Source organism: Macrotis lagotis, chromosome 6 (assembly GCF_037893015.1).
Source record: "Macrotis lagotis isolate mMagLag1 chromosome 6, bilby.v1.9.chrom.fasta, whole genome shotgun sequence".
Lineage (NCBI taxonomy): Eukaryota > Metazoa > Chordata > Mammalia > Peramelemorphia > Peramelidae > Macrotis > Macrotis lagotis.
Genome location: NC_133663.1, coordinates 180071168 through 180077210, shown reverse-complemented (window position 1 = coordinate 180077210; position 6043 = coordinate 180071168).

The following is a 6043-nucleotide window of genomic DNA, read 5'->3' as shown; positions in this document are numbered from 1 at the left end:
TGTTGAGAACAACTAAGTAGCAAAACCAGAAAATTTCATAAGGTTCTTAAGGAACAGTTTATTTCCTTTTTTAAATATGTGTCTTTGAAAAGAGCTAGGGAAAACATTACATATTAATGATTTTATGATAATTCAAAAGACACTCCTTCTTTCAGTATAAAATTTAATTCATCAATGTTTTCAATTTATTAAAAAATTTTTGCTTGGATCACTTTTTTTTTACAAGACAGACATCTTCACCAATGAAAACCAAACCAGTTTAATGTTTATAACAGTAAAAAGAAATTAGTAAAATCAAAAAGTAGGTTCTTATTAAAGTGGTCTGTCTTATTTAGGGTATATATGTATTAAGTTTTTCTAACGCCTTCAACCAAAAGGGTCTGACAGCACATTATACCAATTTCAGATTCAAAAGTGTGTGTGAATATCATGATTTTGCACTTTCTAAAGAAATCTATTTTCAATTTTTTAAACAAAATACAAAAGTTCTAATGAAAGCATAAAGCATTAAAAAAAAGCTGCAAAGCAATAATACTCAAAGAATTTGAGTTCCTTAGTTTGTGACATCATTGGAGTTTTTCCTCATTTGTAGGCTAGATGATCCATTTTCTATTCTCTCTCCTATCTCAATCATCACTTGGTAATAAATTAAACCAATTTTTTTCACTTAGTCCATCATCCTTCATGCACACCCATTTGTAATAGCAGTGATTAAACGGAAGAACCTTCATTCTTTGTATTAGTTAATAATTGAGACATATCCAATTAGACAAGAGAAATAGTCCAAGCTCTGCATTTTAAAATTGGTTATCCATTCCCTGGGTCTTGACTTTTTTTGTTTACCCAAAAGGGTGGTATGAAAATAACCAATGACCAAAGGATAGTTTTATTTTACTTGTTTTCTTAACTTTTTTCTTTTATTTTCCCAAATGACTCAAAATGTATCTTTTGATTAACTTCAATAATAACTTTGAAATAATTTTAAAAGATATGTCAAACATTTGTCAGAAAACATATAGCAAGGGCAGCTAGGTGGCTCAGTGGATGGAGAATTGGCTCTGGAATCAGGAGGACCTGAGTTCAAATTAAACCTCAGATACTTAATTACCTAGCTGTGTGACCTTGAGCAAGTCACTTAACCCCACTACCTGGCAAAAAGCAAAATAAAAAAAGAAAACATATATTAGCATTTCTTAATAAAACCTGAAATTCATAAAATGTCATCATATATATATATATATAACATTGAATCCTTAAATTTCATCAAATTTTTCAAAATAAAATATCTTGTGAAAAAATATATATTGTGTTTTGTTAAATATTTCCAAAGAAATCTAAGATTATAAATCTTTTTAATATTACTTTTTTTGGATATAAACACAACTGAAAAGTGTGTTTATTCATTCGTGAATATGATTTTTACTTATAGATTTCCTATACTTCATTTTTTCCCAACTACTGTCAGAAAATACTTCTTTTGACTCCCTTTGTTTCAGGAAAATGTATAAACATTTATTTAATCAAGTTTCTATACTAGATGCTGCTCTAACAAAAAATGCTAGTGCTGAATCTGGCATTGGAAGAAATTTTACCAGTTGGTGGCAGCATTCACAAGAGTGGATCACATTTCCTCTATTATCTTTAGGTTGAATTTCAAAACAACACTTGAAAACATCTCATAAGGCAAGCTTAGAACAGTACATGAACAACTACAGAAAAGTAAAAGGTTTCCAGTTATGATACTGGTCAATAACACACTGAAACATTTGTCAAAAAGTAGGGTTGTTCTTGTACTGTTCTCTAGCTCATAGATAGTTCACTTGAATGTAAAATCAGGAAGAATTCTGACACATACAAAAATTTGCATCCTGATCTTTCCTCTTAATGGCTGAAATATACTCCACTACACCCTAAATCCCAGATCATCATCATTATTTATCCCAGCCCCTTCTCCCCAACTAAAAAAAATATAACTGTGTCACTTTGGAGACATATTTCATTTTATCTGCTACTGATGATCTGAAGAGTGAGAGCCAGACAATTTTGTTCCGCTCTGACTAGAAAAGAGCCAGTTTTATACCCAGCAGCAGGAGCTACAAACAGCAAGCAGTACACAGGACATCAATTCAGTCATGCAAGACATGAGACTATTATGTTACAGAGGACATGTATTCAAAGAAAAAGAGATGTTCCAAGGAGAAAACTTCCATGTTATAATGATTCACTAATATTATTCAGGCTCAAATGTTTAATTTTCACATCATACATGGAAAGACTTTAGGAAAGTCCTTGAGTTGGCTGCTAGTAGTAATTTTTTTAAAATTCTTTTATGACATAGGATTGTTTCCCTCACAAGTTAAAAATAAAAAAAAAGTACAAATTCTCCATTTCAGCATTAAGGTGCCCCTTAAAGTCCAAACTGCAGTTCTTCTTTCACTCAGATTTGTGTTATTTAAAAATCATTTTCATTCAATATACTTTTTAGAATAACTAAAAACACTCAGTGATATTAACAAATCTCAAACTAAATGGGTAGCTATATAAGTAGATATTTTTGAAGAATGCTTTTTATGTAATTCCATTCATTTTCAGAACAGAGCATTATCCAAATAAGTCATTTCAGCTTGGACAAGCCTGTATATATATTAAATGCAATAATACTTAATATAAATTCTGGAATTATAAAGTTTTAAAAACCTTTACTTTGTTTCATTGTTAAATTCTGATTCTTTACATATATATGTATATAAATATTCAAATATCCGAAATTATAAATGATCCAAAAGAGTAGCTCCATTCTATCATTTAAATTGGACTGTTGCACTTATGCATAGTCAGCATCTTACAAAATTCTTGCAAAATTTTGAGAAATATTAGCAAATGGGATTTGTAAAGAAAAAATTGCTGTTTAAATGGACCTGATGGACAAGAGGAATAAGGTTTTTATTTCTTGCACTGAGTTATTCAATAAAGAAATGATATTTAAAAACAAACTACACTAGCAAGTCATTATTCTTATTAGAAGTATAATGTAATACCTACTTTTACAAAGAATGTTCAAGATAAAAATCTTTGACATTCAAATATGTTCTAAAATACCTTCTATGCAATAATTCTAAACACAATCTTAGTGTTTTTATATTTTAAAATCCTAGACAGATAGAATCTGGTCAATCTACCCTCTGTTAAGATTCAAATACAATGGATATTAAAATCCTTGGATTCACTTTCTGATTTCTATAAAAGCTCTTACGCATTTTTTGCTTCCTTTTCATTGATCAAATAGTACCTAAAATGACTCAAAGGAGAAAAATACCATTTCTATTATTTTCTACCATTTAAAAATTTTCCAATATGGATTTCTCTTTTTAAGGGACTATGATGCATATTTACTTGACTTAAAACATTAGTTAATATAAGAAAAACCACTGTCAAGAAAGAATACTGATTTATTTAAAGCAGAAAAATACTTCTAAGATGTTTGAAGGATTCTTTTTGCTAGAAGACATAAGCACTTTATTATCCTACAGAAAGAAGGGGAAAAAACTGCCAAGTAAAGATCTTGGGGCATGAGAAAAATTTTCAACCAAGCTGTATGCTGGAAGCAGGCCATTCTACAGTTCTCAGTCCTTCAGTTTAAAGCATATTGGGCAGGAATTATTAGCTGACTTTTGCTGAAAGCATATGGGAGAACAATTAGAAAAGAATAAGATGTAGAACAAATCTTAAATGGGGGGAGCGGAGAGAGGGAGAGGGAGAGATAGAGAGAGAGAGAGAGAGAGAGAGAGAGAGAGAGAGAGAGAGAGAGAGAGAGAGAGAGAGAGAGAGAGAGAAAGCGCAAACCAGGAATTTTCACAGAAAGAAATGAGAATATGCTGACCATAAAAGAAGGAAAGAAAAAGTATTCACAACAAATGAGGAAGAAGATTGGAATCATTCTAAATACGAAATTTCTTGGCTTCTGCATCCTGGAATAAACTTCCTATGTGAATTGAATATATATATATATATATATATATATATATATATATACACCTCCCACATTTTGAGGTTCAAGGGCATCAGGATTAAAACCAGTATTTTTTTTCCTGTAAGAGATTTGTAATCTTGATGGTATAAAACAATGCTATTGACGTACATGATAATTCTCTACCCTTATTCTCAGTTAGTCTATCCTTCTTGGTGACCCTGGCAACAGATGGAAGGCAAGAGCCAAGCTAAACTTCATGCCTGTCTATAATAACTACTGATCCTTAACCAAAAAAAAAAAAAAAAAAAGTTGGCATTTAAACCAGAATGGTCCTAAAACAGGCAGTCAGGAAACTTCTCCAAGATGACACTTGTTAACATCATATGTGTACAATAGCTGAAGATGTATAAGAACATTTGTAATTCATACTGCTGTAGTAAAAAAGAATCTCAAAGTAGGAGTAGGTTTAAGGTGAGGGTGTGTGGGGAACAATAAAAACACTTGGATCTCACAGGAAATTAAAGAATGATTGTAGGACATCATCTCCTTTATCCCCAGTGACATCTTTTGTAACCTAGGTGAACCTATGAAGAAGGGAATGGGGTCATATGCACATGTTTTTCTTTAAGTAGTATGAATTGCTACAAGGTCAACTAGGCTTATACATTTTCTTCAAACCTCCAGGTAAGACTCCCTCCATGCTTTCCAAAAACAGATAAACTGAATTGCTAGGCAACATTTGTTGATTTAAAAAGCAACACCAGAGAGAGAAGGAGCAAATAGAAAAACAGATTGCAATGTCCACAGATATTTCCACCCTGATCTCTCCCCCAATCCACCAACCCACCAATCCCTACACTGAAACAAAGCAAGAAAACCATGACATGTAGGTTATACATTATTATGTCTTTATAAGGAGGTCAACTATTAAGGAATGGAATTTAAATAAATTTACCACATGGCAAATTTATATAGAAATTTCTTTGCAACACTGATCTTCAATCCTAATTCTATGCAAATTATGATGGTCAATTTTTATAAATTTCCGATTATGTTACATGCATTTTGAAAACCTGCATCATATTTGATTTTTAAAATGCCAGACTTACAATTACTTAAGAAACAATTAGGATTTGAAAATTCTTTTTACAAACTATCAAAAAATTCACATGCACATTATTTTAAAAATTTAATAACAAAAATGCTTTACTTTGAAAAACTCACATGACTTCACACAAATACATTTAAGTAAAGCAAAAGGCAGTTTGGTTTTGAAGAGTAGTTCCAGTCTTCATTTCCACCCTCACATAATCCTATAACCAAATTAACCTTACTGAAATGTACTGTCAAATCAGTTTTCACTTTGTTTCTAATATAAAGTATTATAGGGAACCTACTTTGTCTCTGAGTATGAAAACATGAGGGGCAGCTTGGCATAATGAATAAAGAGTCAACCTGGAGATAGGAAAAGCTGGGTTCAAAAAGTCTGGTGATAATATACTGGCTATAAGTCCCAGATTAAGTCACGTAAACTCTCAGTACCCTCAAGCAACTCTCTAAAACAACAAATAAAAATGCAGTTGCTGATCTGTATTGGTAGAAAGGGCTTTCCTCACCAGGAGTCCTTTACCAAGATGAAATCGCAGATCCAGACCAAAGAAGGGGAAAATAATCAAAATCTATTCACTCCCCCCCCCCCATCCGTACAACCACACCAAAAATTAGAAATAGTTATTCAGAATTAAATTCAGCCTAAGGATGAGGCGGTTACACGGTGGGTACGCTAGCCTATAGTGAGTGTGTTTGTGTGGGATGGGGTCTAAGCAGGCTGCTGACACAGAGTTTCGCGAATGTTGTTTTCTTGCTGGTGCCCGCCCTATCCCTGCACTATGGAAACTGTATTTTTCTCTAGCTGCTGTTTCTTCTCATTCTTTTTCTCCTGTTACATCCAAAACAGATGGGTTCAACTTCATGACGATTTGACAAGTTAATAGGTCCTGATGACATCCCGAAAAGAAAATTTGAAAACAGGGATGTTTGTGCAACCAGTCCCCCTCTTCCCTCATCTTGCCC